Source organism: Pseudochaenichthys georgianus, chromosome 4 (genome assembly GCF_902827115.2).
Source record: "Pseudochaenichthys georgianus chromosome 4, fPseGeo1.2, whole genome shotgun sequence".
Taxonomy (NCBI): Eukaryota; Metazoa; Chordata; class Actinopteri; order Perciformes; family Channichthyidae; genus Pseudochaenichthys; species Pseudochaenichthys georgianus.
This window is the reverse complement of record NC_047506.1, coordinates 29,833,135-29,847,067: the sequence shown is the minus strand read 5'-3', so window position 1 is coordinate 29,847,067 and position 13,933 is coordinate 29,833,135.

The following is a 13,933-nucleotide window of genomic DNA, read 5'->3' as shown; positions in this document are numbered from 1 at the left end:
AGACTGAATAGTTTAATATTTGAATGGTTTCTGTAGCTGAAAGTAAGCTGAAGTTATGGAGAGCTAAAGTATTGGCTGATTTGAAGGCTCTTCCCATTGACTTCAATGTAAAAAAAAAGAGTTTAAAAAACTGAATATTTCAAAAAGTATGAAATATTTTGAAAAGGTTGAAGGTTTACCATCGATTCCTGAACAGGCTGAATAGTTTAATATTTGAATGGTTTCTGTAGCTGAAAATAAGCTGAAGTTATGGAGAGCCAAAGTATTGGCTGAAATAATAAGGGGAAGAATAAAGTTTTGAAGTACTATAGTGGAATGCTGTAAACAGCGTTCACACTAAATATAGAACCATGAAGATCACGCATGTGTATGTATATATATATATATATTAGGGCCGTCAGTCGATTAAAATATTTAATCGCGATTAATCGCATGATTGTCCATAGTTAATCGCGATTAATCGCAAATTAATCGCACATTTTTTATCTGTTCTAAATGTACCTTAGAGGAATATTTTTCAAGTTTTTAATACTCTTATCAACATATGAGTGGACACATATGCGTTATGCTAATGTTTATTATCATTTGAACAATGACAAATATTCTCATGAATATTAAACACAACAACCTCTGAACATTACAGATATTCGCCTCAATTCAACCTGGAACCTCTCTCATACAATACAAATGGTGTGCGTGTGTGCTGGATCGTTGGAGCTATGTGCAACTCAAGGCATATGCTCGAACGGGAGCTGCCTGGACGCTGCAATCATGTTGCTGCAATCATGAGTGTGCTGACTTCTCCTACAATGTCCCGCTGTCTGCTTCCTGCATCAAGTCAAGTGCTCGTCGCAGTTGTGTGGATAGAGCGCTCCTCTGTTTTCATTTAAACAGCTCCTTATATCCGTTAGCGCAGCTAGCTAGCACCCGATGCTAACAACAACAGTGCACGTAAGGTCTCTCTCTTGCTCACTCGCGCCACACATACACACACCCTCCCGGTCCTCCCGATGGCCAGTCGGTGCCTGCCGGTGAGCGTGGAAGTGTGGTCTGCCCATAGACTGTATATATAAAGGGTCTGCCACAAGCGGGCGGCAGGAGCGGAGCTGTCAGCATCAGCTTGTAGATGGTACTTTAAACTCGATGCGCTCTGAAACTACGGGGCGGCTGAGGAAAAAAAATACACATGCGTTAATCGCGTTAAAATAATTAGTGGCGTTAATTTTTTTTTGCGTTAATATATATATATGTATTTGTATATATACATATATATATGTATATATATATATATATATATATATTCATATATATATATATATATATATATATTCATATGATAATAAACAAAGTGGACCTATTATGCTATATCGGAAAATATTGTACACTCAAAGTGTACAAAGTGTACTTTATAGTAGTTGAAGTCAATTAATATATTTTATAAATCTGATTCAGATTTCTGCTTTAGAGATTCCAATGTACGTTTGTGGCAGCGACGTGCAGTCAGGGGAGGCAGAGCCTCACCTGTCATACTCCAATGTAACGGAAAAAAACTAAAGAAAAACTAAATAATAATAATAAAATGTCTCCACTGATCTGTGTTGTAAATGTGATTTCTGTATGATTCCAATCGCTTTTTATAGTCAAAATTGACACATTTGCCGAGCTCCGCTAAAACTACATTGAAGCGATGAGAAGTGAGGCAGGGACGAGCTCTGCCTCACGTAATCCTACAGTAACTGGCTAGAACATGGGCACTAATTTAGCGCGAGCACTTATTTTGTGAGCGCGCTCCAGCCAGTTACTGTGGGGTAAGGTGAGGCCCAGATGAGATCTGCCTCACCTCAGATGCATCACCCCACAGAAATTGGCTGGAGCGTGGGCACTAAGCGCATGCCTGTTACAATCTCACTGTAGGTCACAAATGTAATGTTTGTAGATTCCTTTATTACATGTGTCCTCGCCATCCATAGTCTCTAAATAACTTATTTCACGTATGATATTTAGCCTCACTGGTCTCATCATACAACGACAATGAGAAAGCACCAGGGGAGGCACCCATAACCTCTGCAGCACTGAAGGGGGCGCACGTGAGCCCACAGGTTCTTATTGCTACTGTTATTCTACGCAGAGACGGTAGACGCAAACAACAAGTTAGACCAGGGGTCGGCAACCCCTGGCACGCGTGCCACCACTGGCACATGGGACCGTAACCAGTGGCACACTAGGAATACGTGTGCAAAATATTTGGTAACACTTTATTTTGATAGTCCATAGTTAACATTCTATAAGTCATCAGTTAGTCCAAACATTTGGACTACCTATGTTGCAAATGTATTATCTTTTCAATTTACACACGGCATCTATTGCACGTCTGTCCGTCCTGGGAGAGGGATCCCTCCTCTGTTGCTCTCCCTGAGGTTTCTCCCATTTTCCCCTTTAAACTGTGGGTTGTCTCTGGAAGTTTTTCCTTGTACGATGTGAGGGTCTAAGGACAGAGGGTGTCATATTGTCATACTGATATTCTGTACAAACTGTGAAGTACACTGAGACAAATGCAACATTTGTGATATTGGGCTATATAAATAAACATTGATTGATTGATTGATTGATTCATATCAAAAAGGTTGCCCACCCCTGAGCTACACTTTTGAAACTAGAGGAAGATAAGGAGGACTTTTACGAAAAAGTAATAGACATTGTTGTCCAGAAGGATAGAATGGACTTCATCCTCAAGTCAAGGTAAGACCACAATTGTAATGAAAATGGGATCTTTTTTTTTTTTAACAATATTTTTAATGAAGTTTTCAAATATGAACGTTACACATACATAAAATAAAATAACGAACATTACACATACATGGTCAGTCTAGGTGGCAGATACAGTATACAATCAAATGAATAGGCATGTAAATAAACACAGGTCAGTATACAGATGATACAGAACAAAAATCTGAAAGAATATGACGTGGGCTACTACACTGTAGAATCGTATTCCCGTTGCCCTCTTTCCCGCCCCGGTCTTTGGTGTTATTAATCATAACAAACATTATTTGTAAGAAAGTCCATGAAGCTCCCCCAGATATTTTCGAAAACTGCCAGCTTTCCTTTAGTAATGTATGTTAGTTTTTCTAAAGCGACACATGCTGACAGATCCTTAAAATATGTATTCATACTAGGTTTGTTCACATTTTTCCATTCTATAGCTATTGCCCTCTTAGCTTGTAAAAGACACAAGTCTATAAGTGCACGCTCACTCTTCTTAGAAACAAAGTATTTTGGATAAATACCCAGGATGCACAACTTTGGCTGACAAGGGATTTTCAGTTTTGTTATCTGGTTAATTATGTTAAGAACCTCCTTCCAAAAACTATTGACCACATTACATTCCCATAAACAGTGAAAGAGTGATCCTTTAGCATAGTTACATTTAAAGCAGGTGTCTGGGGTATTGAGATTAAAGTGATGTAGTTTTGATGGCGTTATATATGTTCTTAAAATCCAATTGTATTGTATCAACTTAAACCGTGTGTTGATTGTTTGTGTTTGAGCCTTCAGGCACACTTCAGACCATTCTTTTTCAGAGACTTCCTCTTTTAAATCAAGCCTCCAGCTTTTAAGTTTATCTTCTGAAGATTCAGGTGATTGTCTACAAAGATTTTATAGAGCAGCGATAGCTGGCCTCTACCAACCACGTGTTTAACTGTAATGTCTTCCAACATTGAGAGAGGTGGCTGAGTAAGTGAGCGGTTTTGAGATGCAGAGATAAAATGTCTTATTTGTAAAAACTTAAAGTGCTTAGAAGGAATATCATACTTTTCTTGTATTTCAGTAAATGACATTCATTTTCCATCATTGTACAAATCGGTAATCCTGCTTAATCCCTTGTTCGCCCAAGTCTTAAAACCAGCATCTTCTCTACCATGTATAAATTGACTATTGCCCCATATGGGGGTGAAACCTGACAGTGGGGGGGTGTCCCCTATATATCTTTGGACCTCATGCCAGATGTGTATGGTATTTCTTAGAAAGAGTTTGTTTGTGTTTTTCCCTAGCTTCTTTTGCTCAGAAGAATAAAGATAGCTACTAAGCGATAACCCTTGAGCTGAGCATGCTTCAATCTTGACCCACGCTGGAGCTTCCTCTGGGGAGAAGTAGCACATGGCTGCTCTCAGTTGTGCTGCCCAATATTACCAGCGTAGGTTGGGCAGTTTTAGACCCCCTCTGTCATAAGGCAAGTAAAGTAGGGTAAAACGGAGCCTAGAGCATCTATTATTCCAGATAAAGTTGGTAAATATTTTCTTAAATTTTTGAAATAATGACTCAGATGGGGGTAAGGGGATTGATTGAAACAAATAGAGCAATTTGGGTAATGTATTCATTTTTAAGATGTTAACACGACCGATTAGAGAGATTGGCATTAAGGTCCATCTGTTAAGCGATTCTACCACAGAGTCTACAACAGGGTTATAGTTGGCTGGAACCAGATCATTCATTTCAGGTGTGATTTTTATTCCTAAATAGGTGAATCCTTCTCTATGAGCTAAGAAGGGAGATTGTATTCTAGGTTGCTGCCTCTCTTGTTCATTTAGATAAAGTATTGAGGATTTATGCATATTTATTTTGTAGCCTGAGAATTCCCCAAAGGTCGTAATTAGTTCTAACAGAGATGGTATAGAATACTCAAGATTTGATAAAAAAAGAACAACATCGTCCGCATAAAGTGATATTCGATGGTCCAAGTCACCTACTGAGATCCCAGATATAGATGGAGAGTCTCTAATAGCCATGGCAAATGGCTCCATTGCTAACACAAACAGCAATGGGGAGAGGGGGCAGCCCTGACGTGTAGATCTGTACAATGAGAAGGATGTAGAAGTAATATTATTTGTCACCACTTCAGCTGTTGGGTTCTTATATATCGTCCTGATCCATTTGAGAAAGCCTTCGCCTATTCCAAACCTCTCCAACACTTCAAATAAATACTTCCACTCAATTCGGTCGAAGGCCTTCTCTGCGTCTAAGGACAGCAGTGCCATGTTAGGTGACCCTCTTTTTTCATAAAGAATATTTAGTACCCTTCTAACATTATGAAAAGCTTGCCTTCCCTGAATAAAACCATTTTGATCATCTTTAATCATGGAAGGCAGTAGTTTGTTTAGGCGTCTCGACAACGTCTTGCATAACATTTTGCTATCTGTATTAAGCAGTGAGATTGGTCTGTACGATGCACAGTCAGTGGGGTCCTTTCCTGGTTTTAGCATCAGAGTGATTAGTGCCCCTCTAAGAGATGGTGGTAGGTCCTCCTTTTCGTTTGACTCCAACAGCATATCCAAAAGAGGTTGTAGTAGCTTATCTTTAAATTGTTTATAGATTTCTATAGGAAGACCATCTGGACCAGTCGCCTTTCCCCCCGTCATGCTGGTTATGGCTTCTGAAAGCTCGTCAGTTCCTATGATATGGTCTAGTTTTCCTTTTGAATCAGTTGAAATAGTGGGGAAAACTAATGAACTTAGAAAATGTTCCTGTTGGCCTGAATCTTCATGTTCGGATGTATAAAGTTTTTCATAAAACATTTTAAAAGCACTATTTATTTCTGCAGGGTCATTTGTTAATTTACCATTTGTTTTAATGCTGTTGATAGCCCTTTCAGATTGCAATTTTTTAATACGCCAAGCCAATATTTTGCCCGCCTTTTCTCCCTGATCGTAGTAGCTTTGTTTTAATCTTAGTAAGATAGCAGCTGTCTGGTTACTCGATAATTCACTATATTGAGTCCTTAGGACCAAAAGTTTAGCTTGCAGTTCTGGGGAATCTTGGGTAACAATCCTATACTCCAAATCTTTAATACAACCCTCCAGTGAATTTAATTTGGATTTAAAGGCTTTGTTCTGCGAGCTAGAATAGCTAATAATCATGCCCCTAATGTATGCCTTAAACCAGGGGTGTCAAACTGAAATTCATCACGGGCCACATTAGCATTATGGTTGCACTCAAAGGGCCGGTTGTAACTATATAAATATACATATATATAATTATACAAAATAATATATTATATTACATTATTGCCTCTGAATTGGATTATTATCGGATAGGGTAATAACTTACTAATAATTAATTAACTACGTCTGAAAGCAGAAGTCCAGGGCAAATAATTCTCTCTTCAGTGCGCATGTCACAGTGCGCAATGCATTGTGGGACATGTCGTCTGTAAAGTGGCATGTAACCGTATAATAACGTATTATATTCTTTGGAAGCTCTTGCGGGCCGCATCAAATGAAGTCGCGGGCCGGATTTGGCCCCCGGGCCTTGAGTTTGACACCCCTGCCTTAAACGCTTCCCAGCGTACAGTTGGAGAGGTTTCGTTAGTATTCATGCTAAAATAGAGGTCAATATGTATTCCTACAAATTCAACAAATGTTCTATCCTGTAGCCATCTGGATTGAAAACGCCACCTAGGTGGATTCATAACAAGATCAGAGTTATTAAACAATAATAAAATTGGTGAATGGTCAGAGAGGACCCTACTGTCATACCAACATTTTGTAATCCTTGACATAAGACCCATAGAAACCAGGAAATAGTCTATATGTGAGTGTGTTTGGTGAGTGGCAGAAAAACAAGAATATTCTCTGGAAGCTGGTTTAAATGACCTCCAAACTTCATACAAATTAAAATCCTGGATCAGTTGTTTAAGGGTTTTCCTTGTTTGGATGTGAGACAGGTCTGTCCCCCTTGATCTGTCTACATTGGGCTCTAGTGCACAATTGAAGTCTCCCCCTATGATATAATGGCCTGGGAGGGAGGATAAAGTTAGAAAAATGTTTTTGAAGAATAAGGGAACATCCTCATTAGGGCCGTATATATTGACAATATTCAAGGTTTCTGTAAGAAGGGTGCCGTGAATGATGGAATATCTGCCTCTTGGGTCAGAGATAGTCCTAATTATGTTAAAAGGAATGGATTTATGTATAAGAGTTAACACCCCTCTAGCATGGGAAGAATAGGAGGCTGCGATGACCTGACCATTCCATCTTTTCTGGATCTTATGAATATCACATTGTGGCAAATGCAATTCCTGTAAAAGCAGTATTTTGGAATTCAACCTCTTAGCTCTATTTAACACTTGCTTGAGTTTCGATAAATTATTGAGCCCACGTACATTCCATGAAGTTATCTTAAATTCTGTATTGGAAGTCATATTCTGTTATCTAAACAAAAATACAACAGTATTTAGAAGAAACAGAAAATAACAACATTCCATAAACACCTGACTGAAATAAAACTGCCTTTCAGACTGCTTAACATGACCCCATTTGCTGACCGCAATATGAACAGAAAATAAACACACCATGACATAAAACAAATAAAACAAAACACCCCATGTGAAATTCCCCAAACGAACCTCACCCCTCCCTTTGCTCAAACGATGAGCATCCCTTTTCCTCCTAAAGACTCTAATCATGGAGCTATCTGGTCCACCAAACTGAGGAACAGAATAAATGTCCACAAACTAGTCCCTAAAGTGTCGCTCCGCCCTAATTTCCATACAAATTATAGAAATGTTAACAAAGGGAATGAATAAAACAAAACACTTCTATAAAATATTTCACTTTTTGTCGATGTTTTCATTCACTAGGCAGCAAGTTTAAAGCTCTTAAGATAAAATGTATTCATAAGTAAACACCGAGTTTAGCTGCCATTGTTATAGGATCTAAAATGTGGATTATGAATTTGTTTTATATCTAATGAAAATTATATAAAATGTGAATTTGGGAGTGTAAAGGCATAACTTAGATTTAACCGTTCAAGGACAGCACTTCTTCAATTCTTAACAGTATCAATAACAGAAAACACACTTCTTCAACAGCTATACCAGTGTATAGCCTACATACATATTATTACTGCTAAATACTGCAAAGACAAAACTTTACTTTGACAGTGTATATAGTAGATTTAGTCATTTTACAGTAACAAGTAATATACTGCAGGCCATTCTTTATGGTAATCTCACCAGGTGCTTTCACAGAACTGTTCAATCTCTGGGCCTCTCCTTGATCTTTTCCAGGAACGTGTGTACATCCGTAGGAGAGGGGAAGAGGTGAGAGTTGCCGTCATGTGTCACTCGGAAAGAGGATGGATATTGTATTCCATACCGTAGACCCATGTCTCTGCACCTCGTTTTAACTCCATCGTAGGCCCTGCGCTTTTTATCCGTCTCCTTAGCGACGTCATGGAAAAACATGATATGATGTTTGTCAAAGTGGATTTTACCCTTTTCATATGCAGCCGACATCACTTTGGTTTTGTCCTTGTAGTTTAAGAACTTAAATCAGAAGTGCTCGAGGCGGTGCGTTTGGCTTCGGTCTGCCAGATGGAACTCTGTGCGCTCTTTCAATAGCGAGCGGTGCTGCAAACGAACCGGCACCCAGAATTTCAGGGATCCATTTTTCCAGAAAGGTGCATGCATCCTTCCCTTCAGCGTTTTCGGGCAAGCCTATCAGGCGCACATTAGATCTGCGGCTACGATTTTCCAGATCTTCCATTTTCGCCTCCAAGCTTTCCACCTGTTGTCTCAGATGTTTCGTTGTTTTATTCAGCGCTGAGGTATCGTCTTCCACCGCTCCAAGCCGCTCCTCAGCCTCCGTTAATCGGCCAGAGTATTGTTTTAGTTTGCCTTTGATAGATTGTATTGAGTGTATCACCGTATTACATTTTTATGCAAAGTCTTCCTTCAGGTCTATCTTTAAATTGTTGATTGCACTCAGAATTTCACCTGAGGATTTATCCTGCGACAGCTCTTCTCCCGCCTCGTGTTCCATCCCGGGAGTAAGGCCAGGTTGAGACAACGGTGGCCAATCTTCTTCGGATAAAGTTTCAAAAACGTTGTCCTTTTTAGTTGTTTTCTTGCGTGGAGGCATTAGTAACACCGTTATGATTGTGTAAAATGCGTTTTCCTTTTACCTCCCGCATTCAAAATAGTTAATTTACAATATTAGGGCAGAGCGACGACTGAACTACGTCTGATCAACACCGCGCCATAACCGGAAGTCCGAAAATGGGATCTTACTAAGAAAGAACAATCCAATATTTAGATTTTGGGTATGCTTTTTTGGAACGGTCTGTTTAGAAGGAATCGAAACATCAGACTAAAAAAGCTTTTGAAAATAACAGAATATTTCGATTAAAGGTGGGGTAGGTAATTTTGGAGAAACCAGCTCGAGTGCGCTAGAATTTGAAAATAAACAGCCGTAAAAAAATCTGCCACTTCCTTACAGAGCCCCTCCTCCAACACACACGAACGCGCACATTACCAATGAGGGCACGAGATAAGTATGTGCACAGATGGAAGGCTGACAGGCAGGTAGGTCATCCAGTTATTTTCGCAGGACGGCTAAAATGATAGGTCGTGCTTTTTACAGTACTACGGCTTCCACAGATGACATTTTTTTATGGATTTTTTGTCAAAGCACTTAAGATATTCATTGTGAAGTATTAAAGCAACATGTTATAGCAGAAAGTTGTAGATTAGCGCAAATGGTCTTTTCTTCCACTTGACTTGTTAATAATCAGAAGGTGGTTTTCTGGCTATTTGCGAGTAGGTAAGGTGCAGTACAACCTGTGATTTCTGCCTTGAGTTAAATAAATACCCGTCATTTTGGGCTTTCGAGGGCAGAACTCAGTAGGTTGTCTGTAATAGTTGTCTGTATGATCTGGAAGCTTACATTAATAAGAGGAGAAAATATTATGTCAAGTATTGGACCTTCTCAAATATAACATACTTTAATTACAGTTTCCAGATATTTGAAGAAGCCATGGGATGATGTGAGTCACACAGTTAGAGAGACAATGGTCCTTCTGATTTATCAATAGATGTATTCATGATTAAGTGAGCTGACTTCAGGGTGGAAGGAAGTTCAAAGAAGGCCTGAGGTTATAAGAACAATTAACCTTTGTTAGTTAACTAATCCTATGGATGTCATGAGATGATGACGTTTAAATATATAACAAGTATAGCTTTCAGTGGGAAAAAACATGTGACATTTGTGTGGGGGGCTGGATGATGACATGAGTGTGCGTTAAACATGCTGGTAGAGTTCTACTATTTGGACATGGCTATAATTACTGCTCAACTATATCTGTGTTTGTGTTTTATTGATTTTTATCTGTTTTATTCTTTCATGTTATGAGTACTAAATTGCCACCACATTTTGGAGTAGTTGGTTTGAACACATGTGTGTGTGTTGAAGATGTTTAGGGGAATGAGTGTGCGTTCTGTCATGACTCCAAAGCATTGATTGGGGGATCTGCCTGAGGGCAGAGACAGAGACAGAGACAGAGACAGAGACAGAGACAGAGACAGAGACAGAGACACACACACACACACACACACACACACACACACACACACACACACACACAGGAGATGGAGCAACAGATGGAATCAACAACTGCTGACTCATTGCCTAGGGTCCCGCCCAGAAGTGAAACCGGCCAATGGAGAACTGCCAACTCACTGGCTAGCTCGCCCAGAAGTGAAATCGCCAATAACAAATAGCTAGGGAGGAGCAACCGACACAACTTCTCCCACAGAATTTGTATTTACGCTGTAACATTCTTAGATTTGGCGCTCTTTTCCTGACTGGCTGTCGTGGTACGTATATCACGTGGTAGGAATTGAGCCTGGAGCGCTCTGTATTTGGTACTATTGCAGAGTGCTCTATATTGTGTATTGTTATTTTCTACCATTAAAACAGATTATTGTTTAACTTTTATTCTGGTGCTTTGAGTTCATTCTTTTGTAAATTTGACCAGCTCATCAGTCATCAAGGGACGGCGCGGAGCAGAGGTGAACCTTCCACCACCGCCATTGGGTGGTGCTCCAACAAAATAGTGATCTCGACGTGATTGCGTGATGACGTGATAACGTGATGAGTGGGCTCATAGAAGGAACACCGACAGCCAGCAGACTAATGGTCCAGGGAAGACACCTAGAATAATCTCTGTGTTAGGATTTGTCTGTGTTGGTATGTTTCTTGTCCTTTTCTATCTTTGGGTTTCCTGTTTTATTTTGTAAAGTGTTCACCCCCGTTTCCTGCCTGTTTGCTTTCTGTCTGTTTCCCTCTCTGATTACCCAATTGTGTTCACCTGGTACCTATGTGTTTTCTCCTCCCTCCTCACCTGTCTCGTGTTTATGTGATTAGTCCTGGGTGTATTTAAGTTCTGGGTTTTCTGTCTCTCTTTGTCGGGTTGTCTTGTGTGATAACTAAGTTCGTCGGTGTCAACGCACAAGCAGCAACAGGCTGCACGCTCACAGTTATCTCCATACGGTTCAGTGCAACTTTAACAGGAAGAGTGAGTGAGAACGAGTGAACATAGGATTGGCTTCAGTCCGCGGAGGGGCTTCAACTGAAGGCACAACAACGGGGTACGGCCCGAAGCACGGCCTCCCCAAACGGCCTTGCCGGTCGGGCTCCCCCCCCCTGGTGCTGGGATCTGGTGCAGCGAGTGTTTTGATGGCAACAGCGGCTGGAGTGGACAGGACTGCGGAGGTGCCGAACATGGAAGGCGGAAGGGCAAGTGACAAGGCGGACGAAAGGAAGGACAAAGACAAAGAAGAAGAGCAAGAACAAGGCAAGAAAGCGGGAGAGGAAGGAAAAGAGGGGAAGAAGGAGAGAACGAGGTACAGTGTGGAATTAACTGTGGAAGTAGTTGTGGAAGGTGCACTGTCTATGATGGACCTGCTTAAAGGAATACAGAAACAGTGTGGGACAGTGGATGGATGCAGAGTGACGGGAGAACAGTATGAAGTGACGATGAGGACCATCCTGGGGAAAATGAAACTAATGGACGGGTTGAGAGTAAACGGGGCCGCGGTACATGCAAAAAACATTATGAGCACCGATGTGACCGTCTCGTTCCTGCATCTGCCTGTCTATTTGCTGGATACAACGATACTAAATAGGCTTGAGGAGTGGGGAGTTAAGCCCATCTCGGACATTAAAAAAAGAGTGTGGCCAGACTCGGACATTGCAGACAGCACCAGATTCCTGAGAGTGAGATTCAACAATAAGGTCCGCTCCCTACCGTATTCCACGAAGTTCGACACGGTGAAGGGGGCGGAGTACTTCCGGGTCCTGCACAATGGCCAGGTTCCAGTGTTCAGGTTATGTATAAAGCCGGGTCACATCTTTAGAGAATGCCCAGACTTTAAGTGCCACAGGTGTTATGAGCAAGGGCACTATGCCATGGAGTGCAAGTATGGAGCTGAGAGAGAGAGGAGAGAGAAAGAGAGAGAGGAGGAAGACGACAAGGAGGAAGACGAGGAGGAAGACGATGAGGGGGGGAAGGCGACGAGGCGGAGGGGGCAAAGAAAAGCCCCATGATGAGATCAGCAGCGAAGATGAAGGTCCAGTGGTGGAGGACATCTCGGGGGCTTCGGTGATGGAAGAGAAAGCACCAAACGTGGGGAAGAGCAAGAAAAGTGCCAGGCAGGGCGGCGGAGGCGCCGACGGGAGCAGCAGAGGTGGCGACGGGAGCAGCGGCGGGGGAAAGAAGTGTCGGAGTCCTGAGGGGGTGGAAGACATCTCGGAGGCTTCCGGAATGGAGGAGGGAGAGCTGTCGGAGGACCCTGGGGGCGCCATGGTCTTCGGGAGCCCTAATGATGAGCAGAGGGGCCGAGGCACGAGGAGAAACAGGCGCGAGGAGGAGAAGAAGACGACCTCAGCGGAGAACGCCGGGCTAACGCAAATCGGACAAGGACAGGGAGGTGGAGAAAAGGAGAGCGGGTTCAACAGAGGGAGAAAGCAACCAGTTAAAGGTAATGATGCAAAGGACGTTCATCATAATAACATCCCTGTTGATGGCAACTATCTCATCCCTAAACGGTAATGGTCTCAAAAGTAAGATCAGAAGAAGCCGGGCGCTAAGACTATGTGAGGCCAGCATCATATGTCTGCAGGAAACACATTGGGATGGGGAGAGTGTGGATGAGGTTAAAAAGGAGTGGATGGGCGAAGTGTTTGCAAATAATGGGGGTGAGCATGCTAGAGGGGTGGCGATACTTATCAAGTCGGGGGATGTGAAGAATGCAAGGAAGGTTGAGGATGATGGGGAAGGGAGGATGATTGGGGTGCAGTATGAATACATGGGAGACACGTATAAGTTGATAAATGTGTATGCACCTAATATAAAGAGGGAGAAAAGGTTTTTTTTTGAGGGGTTGGAGGGAAAATGTGGGGGGAACTGTTTGATTGTGGGAGACTTCAATGTGCGGTGTGGAAGGTTCGATGCGCCTGCGGGTGCTCGTTTTATTAACGACTCCTCGAGGGTGGCACTCAAAAAGATAATGAATGAGAATGGGTTGATAGATGTGTGGAGAGAAAGAAATCCGGATGTTAGAGAATCTTCTTGGAGACGAGTGGTGAAAGATAAACTTAGGCAGAGCAGGATTGATTTAGCTCTGTGCTCGGAAGCCGTGAATGAAAAGATTGGAAAGATTGAATATAGGACCACAGCGTTAAGTGATCATATGGTTCTTAGTCTCAGGATGGGGCTGAAGGTGAATGGGAGAGGCGGGGGTATGTGGTGCTTGAATGCGAAACTACTGAATGATGAGGTGTATAGAAAAAGGGTGAGAGAATGTATAAGGAAGGGGGGTGATACAAGGGACAATAATATATTAGTGTGGTGGGGGGAGTTAAAAGAGGAGATCAAGAGAATAAGCATAAAACACAGTAAGGGGGAAAATGTGCTTGATAGAAGAAGGGAGGAAAGGGTGAGGGGAGAGTTGGCTAAAGAGGCAGCAAAGATAGACAGGGAGACATTTAGGGAGATACACGAGGATCAAAGATGAGCTAGAGGGTATAGAGAGGGACAAATGCAGGGGGGCGATTGTTAGAAGCAGGGCAAAGGATGCAATGGAGGGGGAAAGGTG